Below are 27,840 nucleotides of genomic sequence, written 5' to 3' on the forward strand. Positions count from 1 at the left end.
ATTCTTTTTGATGCTATTGTAATTAGAATTGTTCCCAATTTCATTTTCAGATTGTTATTGTATAGAAACATAAATGATTTTTATACTGATGTTAAATCATACAATCTTGCTAAAATCATTTATTAGTTATATTAGTTTAGGTACTTGTGTGCCTCTGTGTGTGTGTGTGTGTGTTCTTTAGAATTTTCTCTATATAAGACTATATCATGTGCAAATAGAGAGTTTTACTTTTTCCTTTTCAATCTCATGTCTTTTATTTCTTTATCATGTCTTATTGCCCTGATTAGAACCTCCAGTACAATGTTCAACAGAAGTAGCAAGAGTGGACATCTTTGTTGTGTTCTTGATCTTAAGGGAAAGCACCAGTCTTTCAGCATTAAGTATCATGTTAGCCATGAGTTATCTGTAGATGCTCTTCATCAGGTAGAGGAAGTTCTCTTCTATGCTAGTTTGTTGTTTTTACCACAAAAGGGTGTTGGAGTTTGTCAAACGCATTTTCTGTATCTATCAAGATGATTAGTTGTTTTATATCTTTATTCTATTGATGTGTTGTACCTGAATTTCGACATAAAAATGCACTCGAAGAAACAAAATCAGTTTAGTCTAACCAAACTGATTTTGGCTTGTCAGATTCCCCCATTTCCCGCTTTCATCGGATCAGAAAGATACACAGACAGAATGCACACCTTGGATCTGGTTTGCATCTCCAAACTCAAAGAAGTTCCATCCAAACCCTGGTTGTTGCTTTTAAAAATAGAGCTCATTTGAACAGTAACTCTTTAATTAATCAGCTACTGCACAATGGTCAGGTCTGTTGGGAAGCAGTCAGTTTATTTCTCCAATAATTTTTTTTCCAGTTTATGACTTAAGGAAAAACAAGTTTCAGTGTGTTTAAGTAAACTGAGTAAGCTGTTTGGTGACTAATGCTTTTTACTAGAAAGTCATACTTGAACACTGAAATGTAGAAAACTTTTACCAAATTCAGTCCCAAAATATCCACCAATGAAATTCATTTATTCAGGTACTGATTATGCAGGGAAGAGCACACTAATGCCGGATGGACATGATTTAACGAACTGAGGCTCCAGGAGAAGGAATAAAGACAAGAAGAAAACAGACGAGGAGTGCAGAATCAGATCCAGAATAAGCATCAACAAGTAGAAGGATAAACAGAAAAGAGAAGATGGGGAGGGCTGAGGCCCTATGTGGTCATTCAACAAATAACTCGAGGTGGATGGATAACTTGAGGCTAGAAGTTCGAGACCAGCCTGGCCAAATGGTGAAACCATGTCTCCACTAAAAATACAAAAAAAAAAAAAAAAATCAGCTGGGCATGGTGGCGGGCACCCATAGTCCCAGCTACTCGGGAGGTGGAGGCACAAGAATCACTTGAACCCAGGAGGTGAAGGTTGCAGTGAGCCCAGATCGCACCACTGCACTCCAGCCTGGGTGACAGAGTGAGAAGCTGTCTCAACACACACATACACACACACACACACACACACACACACACACACCCCAAAACAAAAACAAAACAACAACGACAACAACAACAAGCCCCAAATAACTAACAAGCACTTACCATGTACCAAGGCCTGCTCTAGGTACTTGGATACCTAACGAAGACAAAGATCCCTGACCTCTTGGCCTGCGTTCTCAGAGGGGAGAAACATACCATACACATAACAAGTCATTCAATCACAAAGTATATTAAAGGCAGCAAGTGCTACTGAAAACCAGAAAGAAGCAGGATACAGGTGGTCAGGATGGGGAGGGGGCACATACCGAGCTGTATGCCCAGCATTTGAGTTGCTTTATACCTTATATACATGACCCCAGATTCTTCCATCAGTCCTCCAAGAAAGGAAATATTATCTCCATCAGTCCTCCAGGAAAGGAAATATTATCTCCACTTCCCACAGAAGAAAACAAAGACCCAGAGTGGTTAAGTGGCTTGTAAGCAGTCAAGCAACTGAACTATTCAGAGTAGTTAATCAACCCTAAATAGTGAGCAGAACAGGGACTCCAAGTAGGCTCTATCTGACCACTGAACCAAAAAGTTACTTACAGAAAATCTGATTCCAATCACAGAATACCCTTTTACTTCTGAACAACAACAACAAAACCTCACACCCACACAAAAGCAAAACCAAGGAGAGGGGAAGAAAAGGAAAAAAAACCCAAAACCCTAAATAGTAACTCAAAGCCACAAGGACCTTATCTGTTTTCCATGCTAGCTGCCTGCCTTCCACTTCTCATTTATAATTAACTGGCACTCCCGTGGCACGACATTTTTCTTTGTAAAGAATTTTCAACCTTTGAGTGATTCCATGACAGCCTTTGATAATGGCTAATTTAATAACCTCCATCTATAAACTGGGAACCCAAGGCCCAGACTCTCAGAAGCGGGCAGAGGGTCAGAGGTAATGCTAAGAGGATTTCTCTTCATTCCTGCATCTCTCCCACTTTGGCAAAATGCACACAGCAACACCCAACAGCTCTCTTTCAACACACTGATTAAGGCTTCTCACCTGAATGAAACATATTCAGAAGTGTGTGGGGAAATATATGATTTGGCTTTTTTTAAAATAGACATTTATGAAAACAGAACCTGCTAGTAAAGCAGGATTTCATTAAACACACACACACACACACACACACACACACACACACACACACACACACACACACAAAGGGTGCATTGGTTTCATTCTGTCAGAGTTGACATTCTACCTGCACATAATTGGGTTTGTGAATGACAGGTTTCCAAGGAATAAGCCATGATTCAGAGAGGGGAGATTCTGCATTCTCCTCTACCCCAAAACAACCTCTGCAAATCCTCCACCTCCAAGTTGCAGCATTAAATCATGGCTTCCATATCTCAGAAACCATAATCGGCCCTTCGAAGGCATACACAGTATTGCCAGGTGGAGGACCTCTCTTTAACTATCTCCAAGTAGCTTGGTTATCTGTACCAGTGACCATTATCATTTGGAAAATGACTAACAATCTATACCAATTAACTTGCCTGCCATTACATGAAAGGATTCATCATGAGTAGATTGGGGGCAGGGTTTGTAGGGGGAATACTTATCCTTGAGATTTTGACAGGTTATTTACAACAACGAACCCTGAACCACAAGGTCTTGTTTTATGTGAGAAGTGATAGGATGAAGGCAAAAAAGGGATTTTCCTTTAGAACATGATTTTTGACAACTTCAAGTAGCAAATTGTAGAAATTGAGATTCTAATGGGATTGCAAACATCATTAAGCCTGTTTTTTACTTTCCTTCCCTGTCTCTTTTACTCCCCCTCCCCTGCCTTTTTTTTTTTTTGAGACGGAGTCTCGCTCTGTCCCCCAGGCTGGAGTGCAGTGATGCCATTTTGGCTCACTGCAAGCTCCGCCTCCCAGGTTCACGCCATTCTCCTGCCTCAGCCTCCCGAGTAGCTGGGACTACAGGTGCCCACCACCACACCCAGCTAATTTTTTGTATTTTTAGTAGAGACAGGGTTTCACCGTGTTAGCCAGGATGGTCTCAATCTCCTGACCTCGTGATCCGCCCGTCTCAGCCTCCCAAAGTGCTGGGATTACAGGCATGAGCCACTGTGCCCAGTGCCCCCCCCACCTTTTTTAATGAGAGGAAAATATATTTTGTAAAAGAACTCATATGTGGCAACTCAAAATAGAAAACAGGGCTGCCCAAGTTGATGTGGAGAAGACGACTATGAGCCCAACTTCTCCAAAGCTCAACCTCTCCCCAAACTCCAGGCACATTCATGGCCTTGAAGTCCACAAGGTTCCAAAGCCACAAGGCTAAACACCACCAAAGTTCCTAGACTCCATGAAGTCATTTCTAGCATGTACCAAAATATGAAGTAGGTGCTTGATAATTTGCTAGATGGAAAGAAGAAAAAATATAGAGGCTGTTAATGGCTTTTAAGAAATAAATAATTCCTAATCATGAAACTCTTATATAAATAATAATTCTAGTCGTGAGAAACTGTATATCTGGTTGCCAAGACATTACAGGGAGATGCATGGGGAATAGTAGGATGTCCCAGTGACTCTAATTGGATAGGTCTGAGGCAGGCTCAGGAATGTGCATTTTCACCAGTGTGCCTGGTGAATGTGATGCAGCTGGTCCTCCAAGCACAGCTCAAGGCCACTCTTCTGTAGTAGCCTCCTAGTTAGAAAGGAGCACCTCGGGGCATGGTTTAAAACTAGGTGTGGGTTTTACCAATATACTCGATGGTCTCAGAAACTCTGGGCAATGTACATTTTCAAACGGTCCCAAAGAATCTATGCCAGCCCTTCCTTGCTACCATGTCTTAACCTCTTGCATCACTAGGCCCTCCTGCCACTCAGCTGGGTACCCAGTAGGATGTGAAAGGCACTGGTGAAAGGCAAGACTACATCAGACATGAGAATAGTGTCTCTTGTTGCCAGCCCTGCCATCTGTCTTGACTTCCACCTCCCTCGTGGTGTGGACTCCTCTGTCCCAAGTCCATGGCTAGATCAGGTTCAGGCCACTTTCATGCACAGGGACAAGGGGCAGACAGCTTAAAGAGTGGTTCAGTCCCCGTACAAACCAAGTGACTGACAAGGAATAAACAACATGGGATTCAACATGGCTTCGCCCAAGGCAGGCAAGGCCAGAGGTGGGAAAACACACTTTTGTTAAAAACAAAGGGCTAGGCTGTTCTGTCTATGGAGCAGCCATTCTTTCATTCCTTTACTTTCTAAATAAACTTGCTTTCACTTTGAAAATAAAAACAAACAAAAACAAAAACAAAAACAAAGAAAAGGGCTAAAATAACCCAAAGCTCTCCATTGCTTTTTGCTAAATGACAGATGTATCCTAGGTATTTAAATTCTTCCATGCCTTTAGATCACTAAAGGCAAAAGAACATTTTTTTTTTTTTGAGACAAGGTCTCTCTCTGTCACCCAGGCTAGAGTGCAGTGGTGCAATTATGGCTCACTGCAGCCTCGACCTCCTGGGCTCAAGCAATCCTCCCATCTCAGCCTCCTGAGAAGCTAAAGGCACATGCCACAATGCCCAGCTAATTTTTGTATTTGTTGTAGATACGAGGTTTCACTATGTTACCCAGGCTGGTCTCAAACTCCTGGACTCAAGCAATCCCCCTGCCTCAGCCTTCCAAAGTGCTGGGATTACAGGCATGAGTCACCGTGCCCAGCTCTCTTTTTATTCTTAATAAGAAAAAAAAAAAAGAGAAAAGCATTTTCTTCCTTATTATACTTATTATAAAGTTATTACTTCCTTATCCTTAAAAAGCAATACACAACTAATGTAGAAAAAATCAGAAACTACAGATAAGCAGTAAGAGTAAAAAATTTTCAGAACACTCACAATCCCAATGATAATCGCCATTAAACAGAAACAGCTGCTGGTCCTCTTTTCCCTTAGTGTTAAGAAACTGGAGACCAGACTTCATTCTATGTGTTCCCCATCAGCCAGAGCCAGGGGATAAGACTGGCCGGTTATGACAAGACATGAGCCAGAGCCACCCACACATGCACACATAACACTCTCGGCAAATAGATGTGCATTATTCAATCCAGATAAGTGGGTCTATTCTGAACTGGTGCCCTGTAGCAGGATCAAGAATCCACTTATGTAATGTAAAAGATACCTCCAACGTGGGAATTACATATAACATATACTTACGGGTATCACAGAGCTAAAAGTTAGGTCCCTTCGATTAAAAAAAAAAAAAAATCTGACAACCAGATTTCACTAGCTATCAACTTGCAATTTTCTGTGCAAGTGGAGAAAGATGGGGCATGGATAATTTAAAACCACTAAGACTTGCTTTGAATTGTATCTTTGTACACTAGTCATATAACCTCCAATGCTGTGATAACATACATCACTTCAAACCATATAATAGATCTCTGGGAAATGCTGACGCAGGAGGAGCTGGGCAGCGGCCCGACTTACTCCATCTGCTCTGTAGCCCATTTTCCGAGTTTCCAACGAAAGCATCAACTCTTCACATGCACGTATGACACCAGCCTAAAATGAACCAAACATTCTTTTCAAGTGCACTGCCCTTTAGTAACACCTCCCTCAGGTTTTAGGAGGCAATTAGGTGTTTGGGTAAAGAGTTTTTTCTAGACTGCAGGCTGCCTAGAAAAGGTAAGCAAATGAAAGGACAGTGGCTGTTGTCAGCAAGAAAGGCATTCCCCTGTAGTGTTTCCCCGAGTCTGTAAGAACTGGAAGCAAGGTGTGCCTGCCCTAAGACATTGCTGAGATAATCCTGCCTTGAACAGGTCAGAGTTGTTAAAACTGAGCTATCACAAAGAAAAAGGCGACCCTCCTCAAAAACTGTATGGATTATGTGACCCCCACACAGGGCTTCAGCTCCTACTTATACATCCCTTGCAAAAGGGGTAAGTGGAGAGTCAGAATGCCAGAAATGAAGGAAGGAAGAAAATATATTTGTAGAGGCTGGCCTGAAATCAAATGGGAATATTCCAAGAGGTAAAAATCTGCTCCAAAAGATCAAGGGCTCCAGATGGCAGGTGTGACCTACAGGCCCTGACTCCTGTTGCTCTAGCCCAACCTGTGCTTTGACTGAGGATGGCAGGTGAGGGGTGAACACAGCAGCTATGTTCTACTGTTAACATAATTGCTCAGACTTATGAAGGTTTATAATATTCAATAATTTTCACTTAATTTATCTCATTTCTCTCTCAGCAGTCCTATAAAGTTGGCATTTTTATCCATTTCACAGATACAAAAATTTAGGTGATAAACTCACAAGTAACTTGACTGAAGTTAAGGAACTATATCATCTGAAACCAGTGTTTTCTCCTACCTTGTTTTAGGTACAATGTCAAAATATTCCTTCTTTTATTCCACCCATATCCATCCATCTACCTGTCCATCCATCCACCCATCTATCCATTCATTCATATCCATAAATACATACATATCTATCCATCCATTCATATCCATTCATACATCCATATCTATCTATCCATCCACCCATCTATCCATTAATTAATATCCATAAATACATCCATATCTATCCATCCATCCACCCATCTATCTATTCATTCATATCCATCCATCCATACATACCTATCCACATATCTACCCATCTATCCATGCATTCATATCCATACATACTTCCCATAAATACATCTATATCTATCCATCCATCTACCCATCTATCCATTCATTTATACCCATACATACATCCATATCTATCTATCCATCCACCCATCTATCCACTCATTCATATCCATAAATACATCCATATCTATCCATCTACCCATCTATCCATCCATTCATATCTGTAAATACATTCATATGCATTCATCCATCCACCCATCTATCCATCCATTCATATCCATACATACATCCATATCTACCCATCCATCCATCTACCCATGTATCCATCCATTCATATCCATACATACATCTATATCTATCCATCCATCTAGCCATCCATTCATATCTATAAATACATCCACATCTATCCATCCATCCACCCATCTATCCATCCATTCATATCCATCCATCCATCCATATCTATCCATCCAGCCAAGCAACCTACCAACCAACCAACTGCCCACCTACAAGATTTCACCATGTTACCCAGGCTGGTCTTGAACTCCTGGGCTCAAGCAACCCTCCTGCCTCAGCCTTCCAAAATTGACTGAGCAGCTACTGTGTGTTAGGCACTCACCCGCCCACCAAAATTGACTGAGCAGCTACTGTGTGTTAGGCACTGCACTAAGATGCTGGGCACATAACAGTCATTAAGACAGATAACATGCCTGCCTGCGTGGAGCTTTGAACCAAATGAAAAAGACAGTCAACAGTTAAGTAAACAAACAGATAAACCTGCCATTTACAGATTGTGATAAGTGTTATGACAGAAATAGGGAAATCAGAAAGAGAGGAACTAAGCATGGGTGAGGACAGACCTCCCACTGAAGTGACATTTGAGTTGTGATGAGAAGACTGACTATGAGGCAGATATGAGAAAAATCAGAGTACGAGTTTTCCAGGCAGAGAAGTGAGCACACAGGTCCTGAGGTGGGGAAGAGCACTGCGTGAGTCATTCTCGGAAGGTGATATTGTGGCCTCCCTCTTCCCCCACCACTGTCTGGATTAATGACAGTGACCAAACTGGCTGGGCAACTGCCTGTCCCAAAGCCCAAGCACAGATGTGAAATTCAGGGGACGGTGCCATTTTAGTGGGTGTAGGAAAGTTCTCCCATCCTCCCTAACCCGTTTCTCCTTGGAATTTCTATATCCCTCTGCCTTGATACCCAGACGTCAGCATATCCTGTTATTTGCAGCCTTACTGGCTCCTTAACTCCCTCCCCCTAGCCACAATACTTTGTTTTTCCCCTTTTTTGGCAAACACTCCGTCTGAATGAGGGACCCAGGCATGAACCTTGACACTTGCCATGTCTGGGAGCAAGATTTCTATCTCTGTGAGAAAGGAAAAATGGTTTCCTAATAAACACAGAAGCTCAAGGGCGGAGACTGTGACGGGGCCAGCTGGGTATGAGGCTGGTGTGTGCTGAGTGCCAAGACCACGCTGCCTGGTCCTATCCAACTCCTTCCCTTCCGGCTGGGCTCCAGCGGCTCTGGCCATCTGCACTAAGAAGTGCTTCTCTCTCCCAGGGGTTACTGAAGTTGGTACAGGGTAATTTTCAGGGGCAGTGTTTCCTCTTCTTAATATGCCAATTCATGCTTCAATGAAGAATTACATGCAGTGTCCTACTTTAGACTAATTTATTAATCTTGTAACTTTTGAGCAGCAGAAATGCCTTCCCTTTTAAAAATAAGCCTCCTGGGTGACTTTGCTTGGAAACAGATAATTTAAAGATCTCTTACTGTACTGTGATTTGCAGGAATGATGTCTCAGTCATTGAGGGGCAGTATCTTAGATTGGGTTTCCCCAGAATCAGACTCTTGGAAGATATCTGAATCTTGCGGGAGATGATCCCAAAAAGGCCTGACAGGGAACAGAAGAATGAAAGTGGGGAAGGGTAGGATGCAAATAGAGGGTAAGTTAATGAACAGGTAGCAGCTTTGAGCAACCAGAACTCATTTCAGCTGAGGACCTATGGGAGAAGTACAGAACATTTCTCAGATACATTCCCCTTGGGAGTCAAGGAAGTAGGGCTACTTATCCACCAGTTATCAACAGCCATTGGTTGAAGACCACTCCTTGGGGCTCTCTGCCCTTTCCCACAGGCCAGACAAGTAGGCTCAAGCAACAAGGTAGAGTTTCTACAGCAGCAGGAACCATGAGTCCAAAAGGCAGAACAGAGGCAATGCTGAAATACTTGTGGCAGTCAACATCATTTATTAAACAATAATTCACTGAACATTTACTATGTACCATGCATTGTGGTAGGTGTTGCAAGGGGTTAAAAAATAAAAAGGAATTTCTATCTGACACAACAACATAGCCAGAAATATCTAGACCATAAATTTCAAAGTGGAGAGTTCTTGTGAAAAAGATATTTAAAAGAATGTTCTTGTTTTGAAGAGAAAGATGCTGAAATATGTACAGATAAGGGATGATGTTTGCAATTTATTGTCATATGGTTCAACAAAAATATTATGTGTATATGACGGTGTGTGTGGAGAGAGAGAGGAAAAGAGGGAGAGAACAAGCAGCACAAATATGGCAACATGTTAACAGAAAAATCTAGAAGGGTGTTTTGGGAGTTTGTTATACTATTCTTGTAATTTTTATCTAACTGACCTTGCAATTTTACAAAATAAAAAGTTTTAAAACAAAGAAAGTGGTTGGTACTGCATCTCTGTTGTTAGGCCATCATTAATGTGTCAGCCACTGTGTTACAGAAGATTCCAGGTTAACGACAAATCAGGCAAGGCCTCCTTGAGGAAGCTGGAGCCAAAGATTGCTGAGTAGGAGAAGTTTCTAGGCAAAAAGATAATGAAAGAGTATTCCTAACAGGCGAATAAAGTCATGGGAAGGGGACAGAACATGGTGTCACTGAGATGCTGACAGGAGTCTAGGACTGTAACAAGGTGGTAGCTGGGAGGGAGTTTTAGCTTTATTTTAAAAGCATTCACAAGCCAGTGAGGAATCGCCTACCAAGCACAGAGAGAGCTAATTCAACTTCGTGATGAGTAGATGGAGTGAGCCCTCAAAGGAGAAGAGCTTGGCCACTGATGGTGTCTCCATGGCAACACTACTACCTGCATCCCCACATCACTGTATCCCTGTGCAAGGCTGTGGGGTATCTAGAAAAGCTCTGATTTCCTCAGCTGGCTGTCAGACCTGCTGCTCTGCAAAGAATAAACCAAGGCAGATAGAGTTGGTGACTCCTTCTAGATATATTTCTCCACTTCACTTTGTCTACATGCCACCTGTGATTTTATGGCATGCACATTTTTGCTTCATTGGACATTTATCAGAGCAAGTTCTAAGACCCCTTCCTTTCCAGATAAATCCTTTGGGGGAACAGTTTCTGAGGAAATGAATGAAAACTGAATTCCAACACACCTCACCTCCAAACTTCAAGGCAAGGATCAGAAGACTCCACAAAACACCTCTTTGTTTGCTTTTCTCTTCCATGCCACCTGCTGAAGTACTTGTTTAGTCTCTACCTTCTTTGTGGATGAAGTTGGCTAAACTTATATAGACAAGATCTGAGGCATAAAATATTCCATAAGGACTTAAAGGCAGTATACCGCAGTGGGTTAGGATCTTAGATTCTGTGGTTACAATAACTTGGGTTCAAATCCTAACTTCGGTGAGTTGCCATTAGGATTTAACAACTTAATATATACAACATTCATGGTATAATGAAACTTGACAATGTGCCCGTGTACTAGATCCTACCCTATGTCTACAGATACAAAGTCAAACAAACAAACAAACAAAAGTAGTTAGGGTTCTTGTTCTCTAGAAGTCAATCTAGACCCTACTAATCTATTCCAGTTAGGATGGAAAGAGATCAATGGAAAACAGATGGGTGGTGAACAATTCATTTTGATAAGTCTTACCAAATCCTTAATGTAAACTTAAAGGTGTGCTGAACTGAGCAAGGTAATTTCATTGTTATCCCTATCAAAGGATTATGTATCCTTGACCAAGTTTTTAATTCTTCAAGGTCATACTAATGACTATTTTGTTGTTGTTGTTATTTGTTTTTATTTGAGATGGAGTTTTTCTTTTGTTGCCCAGGCTGGAGTGCAATGGTGCAATCTTGGCTCACTGCAACCTCCGCCTCCCGGGTTCAAGCAATTCTCCTGCCTTAGCCTTCCACCAACTAGCTGAGATTACAGGCATGCCCCACCATGCGCAGCTAATTTTCTGTATTTTGTAGAGACGTGGTTTCACCATGTTGGCCCGGCTGGTCTCGAACTCCTGACCTCAGGTAATCCACCCACCTTGGCCTCCCAAAGTGTTGGGATTAAAGGCGTGAGCCACCACACCCGGCCATGACTTTCTTTTCATACCCAGATGCAATAAGGCAGACAGGTTAGACAGTAAATTAATGACCTGTTGGATGAATCAAGGACTACAGAGTTACCAAGCCCTTTCATTTCATGTAACTTTTGAATCGCCAATAATCTCTACAAAGTTAGTCAGAAGAGCAGGGGTTCTTTATAGATGAAGAAAGTGAAGTTCAGAGAAGCCAAGTACTATGGGTACTACTGAACGCTAGAGGTATCTGGAACTTTAAGTTTACTCATTTTCCCCTGAGCTCAGGGGCATAAGGTCAGTTTGGCTTCATTTTTGGGGTGTGATTTCTCCACTTTTTTTCAGAAAACATTTTCTGAGTATGTGCCAAGCTCTGTGTCAAACAGTTTCCATGCTTTTCTTAGTTAATCCTCAAACCACACTATGAGAAGAAAATTATGGTTATCCTTCTCATTTTACAGACAGGACAACCAAGCCTCAAAGAGTTTGTGGAACTTACCCAAAGCCCTTCACCAAACACCTGAATACCTTTTGGCAGCCCCTCCGGATTGGCTGCCCTGGTCCCTTAATCCATGTAAAACAAGTTGTGCTTTTTTCCGTGTTCACATAGAGGCCCCCGAATCACTGGCAAGTCATAGGAAATTCTTAAGTGGCTGCTTATTAATAACATTTTCAGTTTATATTAGGCCGCCTTTCATCCAGGGGAACTGGGCCAGCTCCATGCACAGAGAACCACAGAAATTCAGCCATCTCTGGTATGGACGTGAGCCAGCTGGCAGTGGAATCCCTCAGGGGCTTGGCTTGTGGGGATTCTGGCAATGGTCACACCCTTCGAAACTTGACAGGGGCCCTTTAATATCTGTGCTGAAGGGCTGGAGGCAAAAACTTCCCAGAAATCCATGTTGCTCAGCAAACGAGGCCAGAGGCTCCGAACGACCCCAGTGGACTTGCGAAACAAGAGAATCGAGCGACTGGAGGTTTACCAGACACCAATGCTGGATGTAAAGCCCCTCAATTCAGATTGAGTTAGACACAACAGGGAAAGACATTATTTTCAGGAGAGACCTGGCTTTAGTCAAGTCCAAAGAAAGAAACCAATCAAACAAAATTCTCAGGGTTTTCTACAGGAGGGACAGGCAGCAAAAGTGAGATGCTGATTTCCCTGATTCGAGCTGGATCTATGGAAAGGTTTTTGTGGTTTTGTTCTGAGTTACAACTTGCTTCCTCATTCTTGCAGCAGTGAAACGAAGGAGGGAGGTACACAGAAAGAAAACAACATTTCCTGGTTTCATGATTTTTTGGAAAGAAGCCCTTGATGAATTGGATTCACATGGTCTACAGGAGTAAGGTTTTGAAAATATTAAAAAATTTGTTATACTCCGATTTGACAAGGTGCTGGTTGAAGGATGTATTCCTCCTCCATCCCAGTCCCCACACTGTATCCCAAGCCTGTTAGATGTAGCAACGCCCACACACTTTGAGCATAGTTGATGAAACGAACTACAAGGAGCCGGGACCGTGGACTTCCTTGGTGCACAGGATGAGTCTTAGTCATTTATTCATTATCTCTTTTTACCAACTCTGTCTTTACTATCCTAGTCCAATTCACCATTACCTCCTGCTTGAGCTACTACAATAGCTTACTTCTTAATTTCCTGCCTCCATGCCTGCCCTTCTAGAATCTAATTTCCACCACTGTTTGCTTTTTAAACAATGATGATAACACTCAGCTCTCCTGCTTAAAATGTGCCATTAACTTCTCACAACAATGAGAATGAAGCACAAACTCTTTAACCATAGCCTGCAAGACCTTATATAACCTGGTCTGTTCCTCTTTCTCCAAATTTATTTTGTTCTACTCTATTCCCCATCTTGCTCCAGCCTCAGCAGCCTTTATTTGTCCTTTGAATTTGCCAAGGTTGTCCCTCTCTTAGGATCTTTGCAGTAGCTGCTCCTCAGCCCAAAAGACCCTTCCCTCAGTACTTCAGGAGCTGGCCTGCTTTTCACTGTTCCCATCATCAACCAAAGATGTCTCCACCAAGGATCATATAAAAAACAGCTGACCTCCCTTTCTCATATACTCTCCCCATTTTAGTATCCTTTAAATTTTTTTTTCCTTAACATCAGAAGCCATTTTTTTATTGGTGTGTCTATAATACCTTTTCCCATTGTAATGTAAATTTTAAAAATCCTATATCTAGAATAACAATAATAAGTATTCAATAAGTAGCTCTTTGAAATTTTGACTCTCTAATACTTAGTCCGAAATCTAGCTGCAACCAGTGGGCTACAAACAAGATATAACCAAAGTATAAATTTTATTTTTCATATTTATTTTTTTACAGTAACTGAAAATGTATATTGCTACAATGATGTCAAAAATGTAGAGTGTGATTCAACTACACGATGAGTAGTGTTTGGCCAAGATCACATTAAAGAAAGACTGCCTTTGTCCTCAATTAAATGAAAGTTTGCAAAAGCTTAAGATGAGGTAGAGAAAAATGTATTATTGCTGAGAATGTACCATAACTATAGTGTAGTAATTTAATTCTGTTACTGTACTGCAAAATGTCAAGTATTTGAAAGAATGCCTCAAGTACAGAAATACTGAAAAACTCTGGCCTAGTACACAGCAAATGTTCAAAAAGTTGTTAAACTGTTGAGTGAACAATAAAAAGTGAGAGAGAGAAGCAACAAGAACTCCTGTGGCTTTGGCATCTGAGACCACGACCCTCAAATTACTCATCTATAAAATGGAAGAAAATCAGGTAACTCTCTCCTTCTAGCTCCACAGGGTTTAACATTAGCTCCTGGGTAATCATGTAGAAAAATGTTGCATTTCTCTGGGGCAGAAGAACATTTCTTTTTTCCAGTCTCACATTAACCTGTAGAGAATTCTCTGGATGAGTTTACAACAACCTACCACCCAACTTAGCAGTTCTTAACCTTTTGGGTGACTTGATGCCCTTAAGAATCTGATGAAAGCTGGGATCCTCTCCCTTAAAAAATGGACATATACACATTCACAGAAAATTTTGCGTTAAATTTCAGAGTTCATCAATTCTGTCTGGTCCTTTGCTGTCCAGGGATCCTAAGCTAAAAACACCTGTTTGGAAAACTGGTTAAGTGCAAAAGACCGGCTGTGATATTTTAAACTACCCACAGGGCCAAAGTCAGCGCCTTACATCTCGCAGATGCTCAACTGCTATTTCTCACTCTCTGTAACATTCTTTTAAAAATTCAAAATAGCACATGATATCATAGTTACCATTTAGGATGCTGCATCTTAGCAATTCAGTGGTGCAGGGTTTAAAACCATTTTTAAGCATTACAAGGGCAAACAACATGAGTGTTTAGGCAGCTGGTTAGGCAGCCAAACTGACACAGTGAAAAGAAGGCAGGTTCAAGCTTTCCGATCAATCAGGCCCCGTGATGCTGCTGCTTTCTACTTATTCCCCTTTCAGAAGCCAGTCTAGCAAGAATCAACACTCCTGTTGAGAGAGGAGCACATGAATTCTTTGCTATGCATTTTCACCCTCCTTTCTAATAAGGCAGGCCCTTCGGAGTGGCCCAACCTGCACAGGACACAAGGGTGGGGGGGTGTCATCTTTCCAGTCAGCGGCAAGCTTCTAGTCTTGACAGGCTTTCCTGGCAACTTCTGAGATGATGAACTCAAAAGCGAGTAATCGACTCAGGCAGCGATTTAAATGAAGTTCTGACTCTTGATGGATAAGCCGTCAGGGGAAGGGGAGAGCTTTAGCTGAGGGCTATGCAGTTGCTGAGCCAGGAGCACGTGCTTCATATCCCCTGACTACCTAACCAATGGCTGGACTGCCCGGAGGATGCCTACAGAAAACAGCCCCTTGTAAAGGAGGTATTCCTCTGACAGAATCACAGCAGGAGACCTGGAGAAAGACCTACATCACTGGTAATGAAAAGGGACAGGAGTCTGAGGTATTACTCAGAACAACAGGATGTATATTACAGAGAAAGAAAGAAAAAAAGAATATTAAAACCTTAATTTACCAAAAATTAAACTTTCCTTTTAATTTGTATAAATTTAGGTGGTACAAGTGCAGTTTTGATACACGGATATACTGCGTAGTGGTGAAGTCTGGGCTTTTAGTATTTCCATCATGTGAATAGTGTACAGTGTACCCATTAAGTAATTAACTAAACCTTTCAGTAAGCCTGCAGAACATTCACATTCATGAGAACAAATAAAATACAGAGTGAATGGAAAATAGGGTTTCATTTCAGCATGCTTAGGCTATTGGTAGGTGTTCAATACGTACTTACTAAACTGAAAAGAGAACCAACTTCCGGGGGTATCCAAGGGTTGAGTTCGCATGTAGGGTAAATCTCCTGGGCCAACTGTAACTCATGGGTATAGGCTGCCTCCAGTGCTATGTTGAGAAGGACTCTGAGGATGCACTGGGGCTGGACAGAAAAAATGTGTCGATTATTTGTGAGGTCTGAAGTGGACAAAGGAGACTGGAGTATGGTGATATAGGTGCCAGGTATTTGACATACTAATCATATGGTCAGGACATTTATAAGAGTGAAGTCCAAACAGCCTGGTGTCTAGTGAGGGGACAAATATCAAGCTCTGATAATGTTCACAATCAACCTCTTCTGGCTTCCTTACAAAACAGGATCACTGGGATTCACTTTCAGGACAATAATTTGCATGGCTGCCATAGCCTGAATCACAAGACATACTCAGTTGGGCTAGCCCTGCTTTTCCTATTAAGGCAGAAAAGGTATCTGTCATACTGTCCAAATTTACAAAACCAAGACGGATAATGAACTGGGATTTAATTTAAAATAAAACCTCAGTTAACCAAAACCCCCCATTCCTCAGAATACTCCTTTCATGTACCACTTCCTCCCCACCCCAGGTGACAACGGAGCAAACACCTGTGCTTTTTGAAACTTCACAATGCCTTTTACTTTAATTTCTATAAATCAGAACATTTTTTACTTAAAAACAATACAACCTCATCTGGGAAACATCTACTTCTTACAATCTCAAGTACCTGAAATATTGGTAATTGTACATATCATATAATTACATACACATTCACACAGTAAGTCCCAAGATATTTCACATCTATTATGTCTATAAGTTGTGAAGGTTCCAGAGTCAGGTGATATGAATTCCAATCCCAAGTTGGCCACTAACTAGCTATGTGACCTCGGTCAAGTTAGTCAACCTCTCTGGGCTGAGTTACTGCAGAATGCAGATGGTAACAAAGCCTGCCTCCTAACGCAAGGATCAAGTAAAACACAGCACATAAAACAGTGAACGCCTAGTGAACACAGTGCCTGACACACAGTAATCATTAAATAGTAGATATTATTTTATCTGCAGATGGAGAAACTGAGTCATGGTGAAGCTGAGTGATTTATTTGAGGTTTACTCAAATAAGCAACAATTGGAACTAGACTCTGGACCTCTTGAATTTAGTCAAATTTTCTTTCCTCTATGCATATTATAAAGGTAGTTTAGAAGGAGTAGCATCAGCATCCCAGGGGAGCTTGTTAAAAATTCAGAATCTGCATTTCAGCAACGCCCCCAGGTAGATGCACATTAAATTTGAGAAGCCTTGGTCTCTAGCACTCTGTAGGATGCTTGCATACATAACAAAGCCCCGGAGAGCTTCTGAAAGTGAATGAGCAGCACCGACACACTGCCCACTGCCACCCCCTTTCCACTAGTGCAAAGCATCCAAAGGTCAGACGTTCTTCCAGGAAGCTTCCCGTCATTCTCCGGGGGGCTACCACTTCTCATTTTCCAGCACATATTCACAACACAGAGAAGTCAGGTCCTGATCTAAAACCTGACCTTTTAGTTCCCCGCCAAAAGCGGCCGACAGTGCAAATTACACTCCTTCCCTGACGAGGCTGAATTCATTCTGAAAGTTCACACTCATCAAGGTCATGGCTGGAAGACAACGTGTAGATCACCTGATTTAGGACCTTCATATTCAAGATGAAAGAACTGAGGCTTGGAAAAGGGAAACATACATTTTAGTTAGAACCTGATGTGCACACAACTGGCGACCAAGAGCAACAAGCTTGGTTTCCCTCTCTCCAAACTCCCATTGGTCTGTCTCCCCATAGCCACAAGTTTAGACCAGAAGAATTCCCTGTGTTCTCTGTAGTCCAGCAAAGGACTTCTTCCATTTGCCTGCAGTTTTTACTTTTCATCTCAGGGTGTCTTTTGACTTTCCAAGCAATCTCACACTTTCATTCCAAAAGTCACATTAAAAGCAGAAGGTGAAGACACCACTATGTTCTGTTTCAAGTCTGACATATTCTCTTGGGTGTTTCCAACTTTACCAAAGATCAACCAATGAGATTTTAATTCAATGGCTAAACAATGAGGTGTTTCTCAAATGAGGGATTCATAAAGGAACTATATAAGAGAAATAAACAACATCCCCAGGGGACATTATAATGAAAAGTATAAAGAAGCCTAGAATGGTGGACAGGCTTTGGACTCTGATTACCCTGGGTTCGAATCCCACCATTACTCTTTACTGTCTGTGTAAGCTTGAACAAGTTACTTAACTTCCAGGAGTCCTGATTTCTCAATTACTAAATAGAACCAATAATATCTAGCTGCATGATTGCTGTAAGAATTAACAAGGCAAGTTTACATAAAGCATCTTTCATAGCAAGCACTCAGTAGGCGCTCAGTCTATGACAGTTATCATACATCCACATCAACATTAAACACAGACTATAACAGATACATAGACACCCAAAACATACATTGCCTTCTATATTAACAGTTACCTTAAAACCTTACCAGATTTTGTGACCATAGAAAATATGGCTGTTTCTCAGTTAAGTCTTGGAACTTTCATGAGCAGCCATCTCTAAGGACTCATAACTGATGAATGGATGCCAAGAAAAGAGCTGGAAAAATTGGCATCTTGCCCAGTTGAAATGAAATGCTAAGAATTTCTGCCCTGGCTACCCTTAACCCTGGATGGGGCTGGAAAATATTTACAAGGTTTCATTTTAAGGAGTCAAAGAGAGGAGGGTGACTTGAAGCCAACAGCAGTCCCAGTGTGAGAGGAATGGAGGCAATTCAAGTCAGTCTCCCATCACCTGAAGCAGGCTGGATGCTGGGTTGGAAAACATACCAACCAGAAGTGGATCTTTCTCCATGTCCGAAGAGATAAAGAAAGGGCTCCTGTGCTGCCTTCAGTGCTCCAAACACTTACATACAGCAGCTCAAACACATACAGCAACTCAAACACTAGCACCAGGAAGAAGGGAGCTATCAGAGACACCCCCCCCCCCACTATTGCTTCCTCCTGTGGGTTCACTCTGCTGTTCTGAGTGAGCATGACTCTGGCAGTGCTTTGTCAAATGAGGCCAGCCCTGATTTTCTTCATGCCTCCAGTTCCAACCAGCAACGTCTCTGGATTCTGTGCCCTCTGGAGTGTTAGGTTTCATCTTCCAAGTCAACGCTCATATCTGAGTGCTTGGTTTAGTCAATTTGATCTTTACAGACTTCATGGCCAAACATGCACTGAAGTTTACCCCCTACACTCACCAGGGAAAGGCAGGTTCATATTGTACTTGAAAATATGCTCCTTTTAATTAATGTACTTTTAGAAATGGTCCATGGTGCTCTAGTGGAAAACATGTGCTGTGCTTAGTCATAAGGAGGGTTTTCGGATTTAAAATGGCTTCGCTGTGAGTTTTGTAGGACAGATGGGGAGAGGAGTTTTTAGCTAAAGGAGAACAGAGTTGCCTTCTGAGTTGCAACTTCGCCCAAAGGGAACCTTCAGCTTTGCACTTTCATGGTGGATTGGCAATTGCTCTGATATTCTCCCAGCTGCTTCTCCATTCTGTCTTCCTTTCCCTCCCCTCCTCTTAAAGCTCCATCCAAACTCACACACTCTCTCCCCTCTCTCCAGCCTTGCTTTTTTTCTCCTCTGCCTTATCCCCAGGGAAATAACACAACAAGCAAGCTTATGGTTTTCAGACGCCAAATAATAAACTGCTCAGACAATAGGCCAAAGAAAAAAGAAAATCAAGTCTCCAAACTCAACTGACTCAATTCCCAAAAGAGACCTTCACCCCTGCTTGATTCAAACATACATATATACACACACACACGGCATAAAAACCAGAACATTTCATTTTAAATGTTTACAGGTTAAGACAGAGCAAAGGGGCAAATGTCAATCAACAGCATCAACAAAGAAAACAGATTTCGTCAATACCTCATCCTCAAGCTTCTTAGTTTGCAAATAGCTCATGGTCACCAGCAGTTCCCTGTTTATAAGCACCACAATCATGGAGGGAATGAACAGAGAAAGGTTTCAGTGGGTCTTTAAGCACAAAAGAAAGTCTTTATCCCAATGCCACCCAGAATTCCTATCTGAGGGACACAGCCTTTTGACTCTTGTGTGTTTTTACAGACAGCAGAGAAGAAATGACCACAGTTTCGGGGCTACTAAATAAAGAGGTTTCTGCTAATTCGAGGCAGGCAGTGCAGTTGGATCATTGAGCCCTATTCAAACTCAGAACGTTTGGAATTGATGTTTATTAAAAGAAGCACTAGACAGGGTACCAAGGTTTGTCATCTGCTATGTCATTTTATTTGGATTTCCCAAATACCTTGTTGTTATTGATTTCTAATTTAATTCTATTGGCCTTCAGTTTCTCTGTTAAATAAATATTAAAATTACTGCCCCCTGTTGTTCATAGATTGGGATTAACTGGGAAATATGCTCTACATCCGGTCAGTACCAGGAATTGGGCAAGGGCATTATAGCCGCTATCTTCACAGCAATCCCATGCATTCAGGGGACTTTATTTCCAATATTCATATGAGGAAGCCAAAGTTCAGAGAGGTCAGGCAACTCTCCTGAGATCACACATCCCATCAGGAGGTAAGGGAGGTGGGCTATGGTCAAGGTATAAATATTATTCTCCGCGCAAAACACAACTCTACTAAAGATCAGTAGCAACCAGGAATGACCAACACCCAGTTCTGAGTTTCTTGAGAAAGAATGTTACGGCAGACTCCTCTGACTCTTCTAATCCACCTTTGTCTTTCAGATCCCTGTGTCAGAGTTTGAGTTCCCCTAAATTAAAAAGAAAGATCTTGGGAGGAAAGGGAGAGAAACAGCAGTCCAATTGTGTGATAGAAATAGGCCCACTGGCATGAAGGAGGCAGACCACAAGCCTGGCAAAATTGTACCATGGCAGTGACACAAAACAAGAGCAGACAGACTGGGCCATGGGTGGGCAGGCAGGCAGGGGAGGCCTATTCCTTTCCCTTAGCAGCCAACCCACAAGCTGAAGGCACCCAGATGGTGGCAAAAATTCAGCCTTGGAACTTCTGAGGAGCCAACCAGCAGGTTAAGCACGTATCCAATAGCCTCCCTGGATGGAGAAGAAAATGCTCAATGTCTGCACTGAAAAGAACGAAGAAAGAAAAGGACTGTCTCTCACATGCATAGTTGAAGCAGAAGAGAAATCTAGAAATGCATTGATTCCAACCGGGACCCCACAGCTTTCTACATGTAACTTGTCAGCTGCCAAAACAGAATGCCTTCTTTAAGGCTGCCTAAGCCCCAGCTAGTTCTAAATGATTTTCATTATACCAGCTGGTCACTTTCAGTTCTGCAAAATACAGTAGTTCTGGATAATATACTTTATTCTGTCAACTCAATCAATAGGGTGGAAAGTTTCTTTGAGTGGGAATCGTTTGGCTGTAACAGTACCAGAGATGGCATCTTTTCTGCTAGCAAAATCCCTCTGCAGGCAAACGGATGTGAATATGTTGCCTTTTCAATACTATCATATTTTTTAGCAACAATATTTATAATGATAATGACAAAATGGGAACAACAACAACAACAAAACAACAATAGCAGCTAATATTTACCGAGTATTTACTACGTGGTTGCCACTGTGCTTTTCAAAGGTCATCTCAGTAAATCCTTCCACCTATCACCCTACCTATAGATTCCATTGCTCTCTCCACTTTACTGGAAAGAATAGGTAGCTCTAATATCTTCAGCTCTTTCCAACTCCAAAGTCTGAGCCCTGGATAAATATCATCTCATGCTGTTTAACCTCTAAGTTCCCTTCTCATTCTTTAAGCTTCCATAAATGCATCTTTCTTCCTCTATTTCTATTTTTTCCCTCACATTGCATGGGTAAATCTTTATAAACACACCATTTCAAACAATGCTATTTTACTATTTCTGGCTGCCCCGTGAATCTTCATAGACTGAGATGCCCAATGGAGCCAGTATATTTTAATTTTCACATTAAAAACAGAATTCCCAAGGGGAAGGAGCATTTGATGGAAAGGCAAAACCTTTATAAGCACTCAAGGAGGCATTAAAATCCAAATTTCCAAAATACGGTAATTATGTCAAAGTTGTGACTTACTCTGGAGCCCTTGGGGACACTCATCCCGACCCATCTGTGAAAGCCATCAGCAGGCAGTAAGCCTTCTGAGGAGCAGGATTACAGCGGCCAATTTGGCCTCTAGCAAAGAGGCAAGGCAGCTTCGTTTAGTTTAAGTCTCACTGAGATGGTTTAAAACACTCTTTGGGAAGAGATGTGCAGGCGAAGCAAATCACAGCCTTACCAGCTGCAGATTCAGTACACGGTAGTCTATGTCTACATATTCATGGCACACTGGAGCCCTCCCCTGACTGTGCTCATACATGCATTGATATGGGAAGCAGAACTCTCTCACTGGGGAAATAATCTATGTGCCTAAGTTAGACAAGACCAGCGGATGGCATCGCATCTGGCATGGATCACTAACCTCGGTGCGATTTGGCCCAGCCTGGATTATTTATGATTCATAGAAGTCCCACTGGACCCCAGCATAGTCCAAGACCACATAACAAAAAACCATGGGATTAAAAATCTGTATTTCATCACAAGACCTCCATGGCAAATTAGTAATGCTATGATTGGTTTTCAAGAAGCCAAGAGTGAGGAGAACTAACTATGATCACTCCCTCAAGAAACCCAGCGTAGAGGGCAAACCGAATCATGTGTTTCAGCCAGGCTATGCAGTCATATTCTGAAGCTCTGTCACCATTTCTAATCTGAAAGCAGTGTCTAAAATTAAACCTAAATAATTTGAAAGCCATTTCTTTACCTGGAAGTCTCAGCTAAGTCCTTGTTCCTCAGATCCCCTAATGGTTTCTGACATCATGTGTTGAAAAGACTACTGTGCATGAACACTATCAGGTATTTGGTCTGTTAGCCCCCTTCCCCATATTATTATTGTTATTTAAAGAAAGCTAGACTTTTAGAGAAACGCTGCTTCTTCTTAAGCACCAAGATTTAAGCATTTTTTCAGGACTCCCTAGAGCTGTGACATAACACTTTGCAATCGAGCTTTCTAATAAGCATAGAAAAGGCAAAAGGGGTCAGAGGGCCACCAAAAATGCTACCTGGCCAAGAAAATGAAGCCCCAGTATCCCCCCCACCAATGCAAAGGCCCTAGATCTGGCTTTTCTCATCCTCCTTAGAAAATACGCTGCTGTTTAATTTGTGAATTAGAGCAAATTTCTTACCCACCTCCAGGGAGGATGAAATGCCCAGTCTCGGAGGAAGCTTCTGCCAGACCCTTGGAGCTTGTCAATTGTCCCAGTTCACTTTCTCCCTGGGTCTGACTTCTAAGAATGCAAGCAGGGCCTCAGGCAGCCAAAGCATCTTCTCCTCAAACCCCCTTTACAGTCTGAACCCTTCCTGAAGCTGGCAGCAGACTCAAGCCGAGCTGTTCCACATTCCCTCGGGGAAAACAGCACTGCTGGATCCAGACTCTGCTGGGGAATTCACCAAGCAGGGAAAAAAAAGTATGACTTCTACTCTTCCTCTGGATCAGCCTGAGTGCTCAGATCGCCTTCCGGAGGACCCCCAGTTTCCTCTTAACTCCCCTTCTTCATGACAATCTGAAGGAAGAAGTTCCAGACTCCAGCCTCAGCGTCACCAGCTGATCCTGAGCCAGACCCGGGGCGACTAGTCAGCTGCTCACAGAGCTCAAGCCACTGAACCAGGAAATGTGCTGCTCGGTCAAAAAATAATAATAACTGTCGGTGGCGCTGCTGGTGGTGCCTGAGAAGTCGCTGTTGCAGTGCTTGCATCCTCCGCATGCTAATGAAGCTGTGATGTCAGCAAGTCAGTCACGGCATCTGGACGTCCCATCCCGCTGCCCAGTGCTGAGATTTATTTACATGTAAATTAGCCTTGCCTTCCAAATCAATAATCCCCAAGCCAGGGAGAGGGGAAGGAAGCCTTTGCTGGATGCAAAGGCCCAGCTATGCAACCTCCAAATGAGCACGAAAAAATCACATATAAGAAGAGAGGCTTTAAAGACACATGCCTATATTTTTTCTTCTTAAAAGCTATGCTCTTATGTGCCAAGGATCAGATCTGGGCACAATTATCAACCTGAGCGCCTGTTTCAGATTATATGCTACAGCAACCTAGGAGTGGAATCAGAGCACTCTTTTTTTCAATTAAATGCTGTGTCAAGCCTTCAAATGCCTCTCCTTTCTAATTTTTTTCTTTCTCTTCTCTCTTCAACTTTCATTTTGGGGTGTTGCTTGTTTTTTGGCCTGAGACTACGTCACCTTTGAGTTTTTGTGCACCTTGAAATAAAGCACAAGTGACTCCTTTCCTCACATGCTTGGATGGTGAGTTAGTCAGCTGCCCTCTAACCCCTTACCCCAATTCCAAGTGCATGCAGAAGAAGACAAAGCATAAACCTTCCCAGGGGCATCTGAAGACCCTGAGGCCCTTAGAGAACATTGCTTCCATCTCCTCATTTTACAGATTAGAAAATGGAGACAACTGGAGAAGTAACTTTTCTAAACTCACACGAGGATTTCAGCAAGGATGGGTCAGAACCCGCATTTCCTAGACCTCAGATGGAGCTTTTGTTGAAAACCTTTGGGGTCTCCAATCTCCATTTTTCTACACCACTAGTAGGCCTAACTTAGCAATCTGGAAGAAAGGAATCTATACATTTGGAGAGCCCTGTGTGCAAACCCGGCCTTTCCTTCCTGCTAGCAATGTGATCTTAGGCAAGTAACTTAAGTTGTGGGATCTTCAATAACCTCATTTGTACCATTCACTCATTCAATAAATATTTACTGAGAACATACTGTATGCCATGCACAGCTCTAAAGACTGGGTATAAAAACACAGTCTCTGCTTTCAAGGACCTTATGGGCTACTGCAATTAAAGAAAGTAAAATATTGAATAGAACCATGGTGAAGATTAACACAGTATCACATACTCAATAGCTATTTCTGATATTCTGAATGAAGTCAGAAAAATTCACCTAGGCATACTATCTACTAGGTGGATCATTGTTCCTAGCATCTGAGTATTTCCATGGTCATCTTTAATTGTTTAAAATCATATATTCCTTCAATGCTGCCTGTGCAGTATCCCGGGCCAGGAGAGAGGCAAGAGCCAGGCAATATTCTGGACTCTGTGCCTGTGATAAGGAAGCACTGTGAGCGAAAGTGAAGGGTGAGGGAAAGGTTGGGGAGGCTGGGAGAGAGGAATATTCCATCATGCACAGAAGTGTCCCCAAGGACAAAGCAGCTAGCATGGCTCCTTGCCCACACTCCCCCGCCTGGGGAACCCACTCTGATGGGCTCTGCCCTTCCAGCTGGAGTTCCTGAAGCTTCAAATGAATTTCTTTGTTGGATGTGGGGAAGTTAAATTATGTCTTTTGTTGTATGTAATTGTATTAATAATGCTTAATAACTTCTTTCAGAATGCTTCTCTCTAGTTCCCAGAAGACTTTTCATGGTGAAAATCATGAGACCTGGAATAACTTCTCAGTAAGAGAAATAAAATACAATCAAATGAATAACACTCAGCCTTCAGTTTCCATCACACAGAACTCAGAGTGTGTGGGGAGGCAGATGGTCTCCCCAGACCTCAATATCCTTCAAAAAGTCAATTAACAAATCTAACAGTTTGGGGTCCCCAATAGCCAAGTGGAAGCAGTGACATTCTAACCCAGTGTGGCCATGAACAGGTCACTTCAATTTTCCATGCCTCAGTTTCTTAAAAATGGGTACACTATTCTCTCATCTACCCATGATCAGCATGGTCATATATGAGGCAATTCACAGCTGATCAATAATGAAATAAAGACAGCTGAAACATAGCAAGAGATTAATCTTTACCTGGAACAGATGTGACATGTGACTACCAATTTCATAAGAATTAACAACGTAACATGGAGTCTAAAATGGATTGCCTGGGGTCAGACTCTGGCTCTGACACTTGCTAGCTCTATGACTTGAGGCCTGAGGTCCTTACCTGTAACCTAGGGCATAATGATAGTGCCTACCTTCATGGGGCCATTGGGGGAATCCAATGAGAATTAATGTGAAACATTTAACACTGAGCCTAGTACATAGCAAACACTCAACAAATGTTAGCTATTAGTAATATTAATAGAAGCAATCATGCTTCCACCATTGACTTCAGCACAAAGTAGTTAACTGACCAGTTAAAATTCAAAAGGTGGGGAGAAAGCAGTAAAGGGAAGACTATAAAATCTTTACTCCTAAGAGCACATCTCAAAGTTCCATCTAATGTGGGTGAGCCACTGATATGCCATTTTCCATATGACACAATACAAATGCTTTGAATTGCTATGAATCTAGGAAAGAAAGGAGTAAAAATGACCAACAGGTGGGGCCCCTCTTCTGAAACTATACACCAGGACAAGACAACTATATTTTTGAGATGAATACATGCTTCATCCATTCATTCATATATCCATTCACTCATTAAATAAGCTCCTACTATTTGCCAGTCACCGTGCTAGGGTTTGGGGACAACATGGTGACCAAGATACACATGGATCCTGCCTTAAAAGAGCTTGGCAATGAGAGAGAAGACAATTAAGTAGGCAATTAGAGTAGAATGGGGTGTGTGTTATGGTAGGAGGCATGCAGAGTCCTCAAAGGCCTAATTGCATTCAAGACAGGGATGGCACAAAAGCACGCTGCCCAAGTCCTTCTGGTAGCACATGCTCTGTGAGCTCAGTTGGTGATGAGGAAGCTGGATATCTATGCATCACACTTATGCAGAATATTAAAATTACAAAATCCATAGATCATTAATTCCCTGTGGTCATTATTTTCATCCTGGAGACCATTCTAATGACGATTTTTAGAAATTATACTGGTAGATATTAGACAAAGTGAGAAAAAACTACTTAAAAAATTTCAGAGACCTGGTAAATAGGAACAAAACTCATATTGTTTTTCTAAAAAACAGTGAAATTCCACATTCATGACAGCAAACTTCCTGCGAGTAAAGGCAGGGAAGAACAGGTAATACATATGAGAAACTCAACCAAATGTTTATTAGGGATTTGTGGAGGACAGTCTTGTTAGGAGACAAGGATGCAACTGTCGACCTTCAGAACTTTCTGTTTAGGTGGAATGATAGGATATTTATACAAATGACCATAATTGATTACAGTATATAGGAGAAAGGACAAGGAAGACAAAATTAATTGTGGCAGCAGTGATCAGGAATCAGGAAAAGTATGATCTGGGTCAAGCTCAAGGTCAAAACTGCTTTTACTTTTTTGGAATTAAAACACAATTTTATAGTGGGGGAAGGCCTTACTAAGCATGACACAAAATCCAGAGTATAAAAAGGCTGCAAAAATTTGACCTTAGTCAAATTCACCTTCTGCTGGAGAAGGTGTTCCAGGCAGGAAGAAGAACATGAGTAGGAAGGAAAATTATGAACACAAATGCAGAATTAAGTGATGTCTGCATGGACACAAGGCAGCAAAGCAGCACAAACATGACATTGCCAGGTAATAACAAAGAGGCAGCTCCACACATGCTGGAAAATCAAATCATCTTTCCATTCTAGCCAGCTTTAGGCAGCATCTTGTTAGAAGATTACAGGGAAAGGTCAAGTACATCGGTACTGGTCAGGTTACAGAAGGGAAGGGGTAAAGGACAGCAAGGGTGGTGGCCTCCTAGATGAAGAGCTGTAATGACGAAGGCTGCAATGAACAAGTTTTAAACTTCTGTTTCTATGGGTATAAAATAAGAAGGAATGGATTTTAAATGACCTGAAGAGGGTCCTCAATTCCACTTTAGGTCATTTAAAATCTTTCTTGGACCTAAGGAAGACTTCTGAATATTGAGATAAGAACTGACATGGGTCACTCAGGGAAATGACAGTGTTTCAGTTTTTGAAGAACTTTAAAAAGATAGACATCACTCATCCTAGCTCATTTAGATTACTACCTTCTGGCCCTTCTATTGGGACATTCTAATTGTTGTAAGGGATATTATCAAAGTTTCAAACCACTCATCTA

At 41.9% G+C, this 27,840-nt stretch overlaps 1 protein-coding gene across 5 annotated transcripts in view; it reads right to left on the reverse strand.

The window, feature by feature from the left end:
• PRICKLE2 (prickle planar cell polarity protein 2) overlaps window positions 1–27,840 on the reverse strand; it is a 353,291-nt gene that overhangs the window by 109,563 nt on the left and 215,888 nt on the right. Inside the window, exon 1 of one of the 5 annotated variants that reach the window (XM_065538702.1) lies at window positions 23,039–23,555. The exons of 3 other annotated variants lie outside the window; for them this stretch is intronic. The gene's annotated coding sequence lies outside the window, so the exon portion shown is untranslated. Of the gene's footprint in view, window positions 1–23,034; window positions 23,556–27,840 lie in introns of those variants that run through there. One more of the 5 variants, XM_065538703.2, reaches the window with a different exon arrangement.

The sequence above is a fragment of the Macaca fascicularis genome, chromosome 2 (assembly GCF_037993035.2).
Source record: "Macaca fascicularis isolate 582-1 chromosome 2, T2T-MFA8v1.1".
Lineage (NCBI taxonomy): Eukaryota > Metazoa > Chordata > Mammalia > Primates > Cercopithecidae > Macaca > Macaca fascicularis.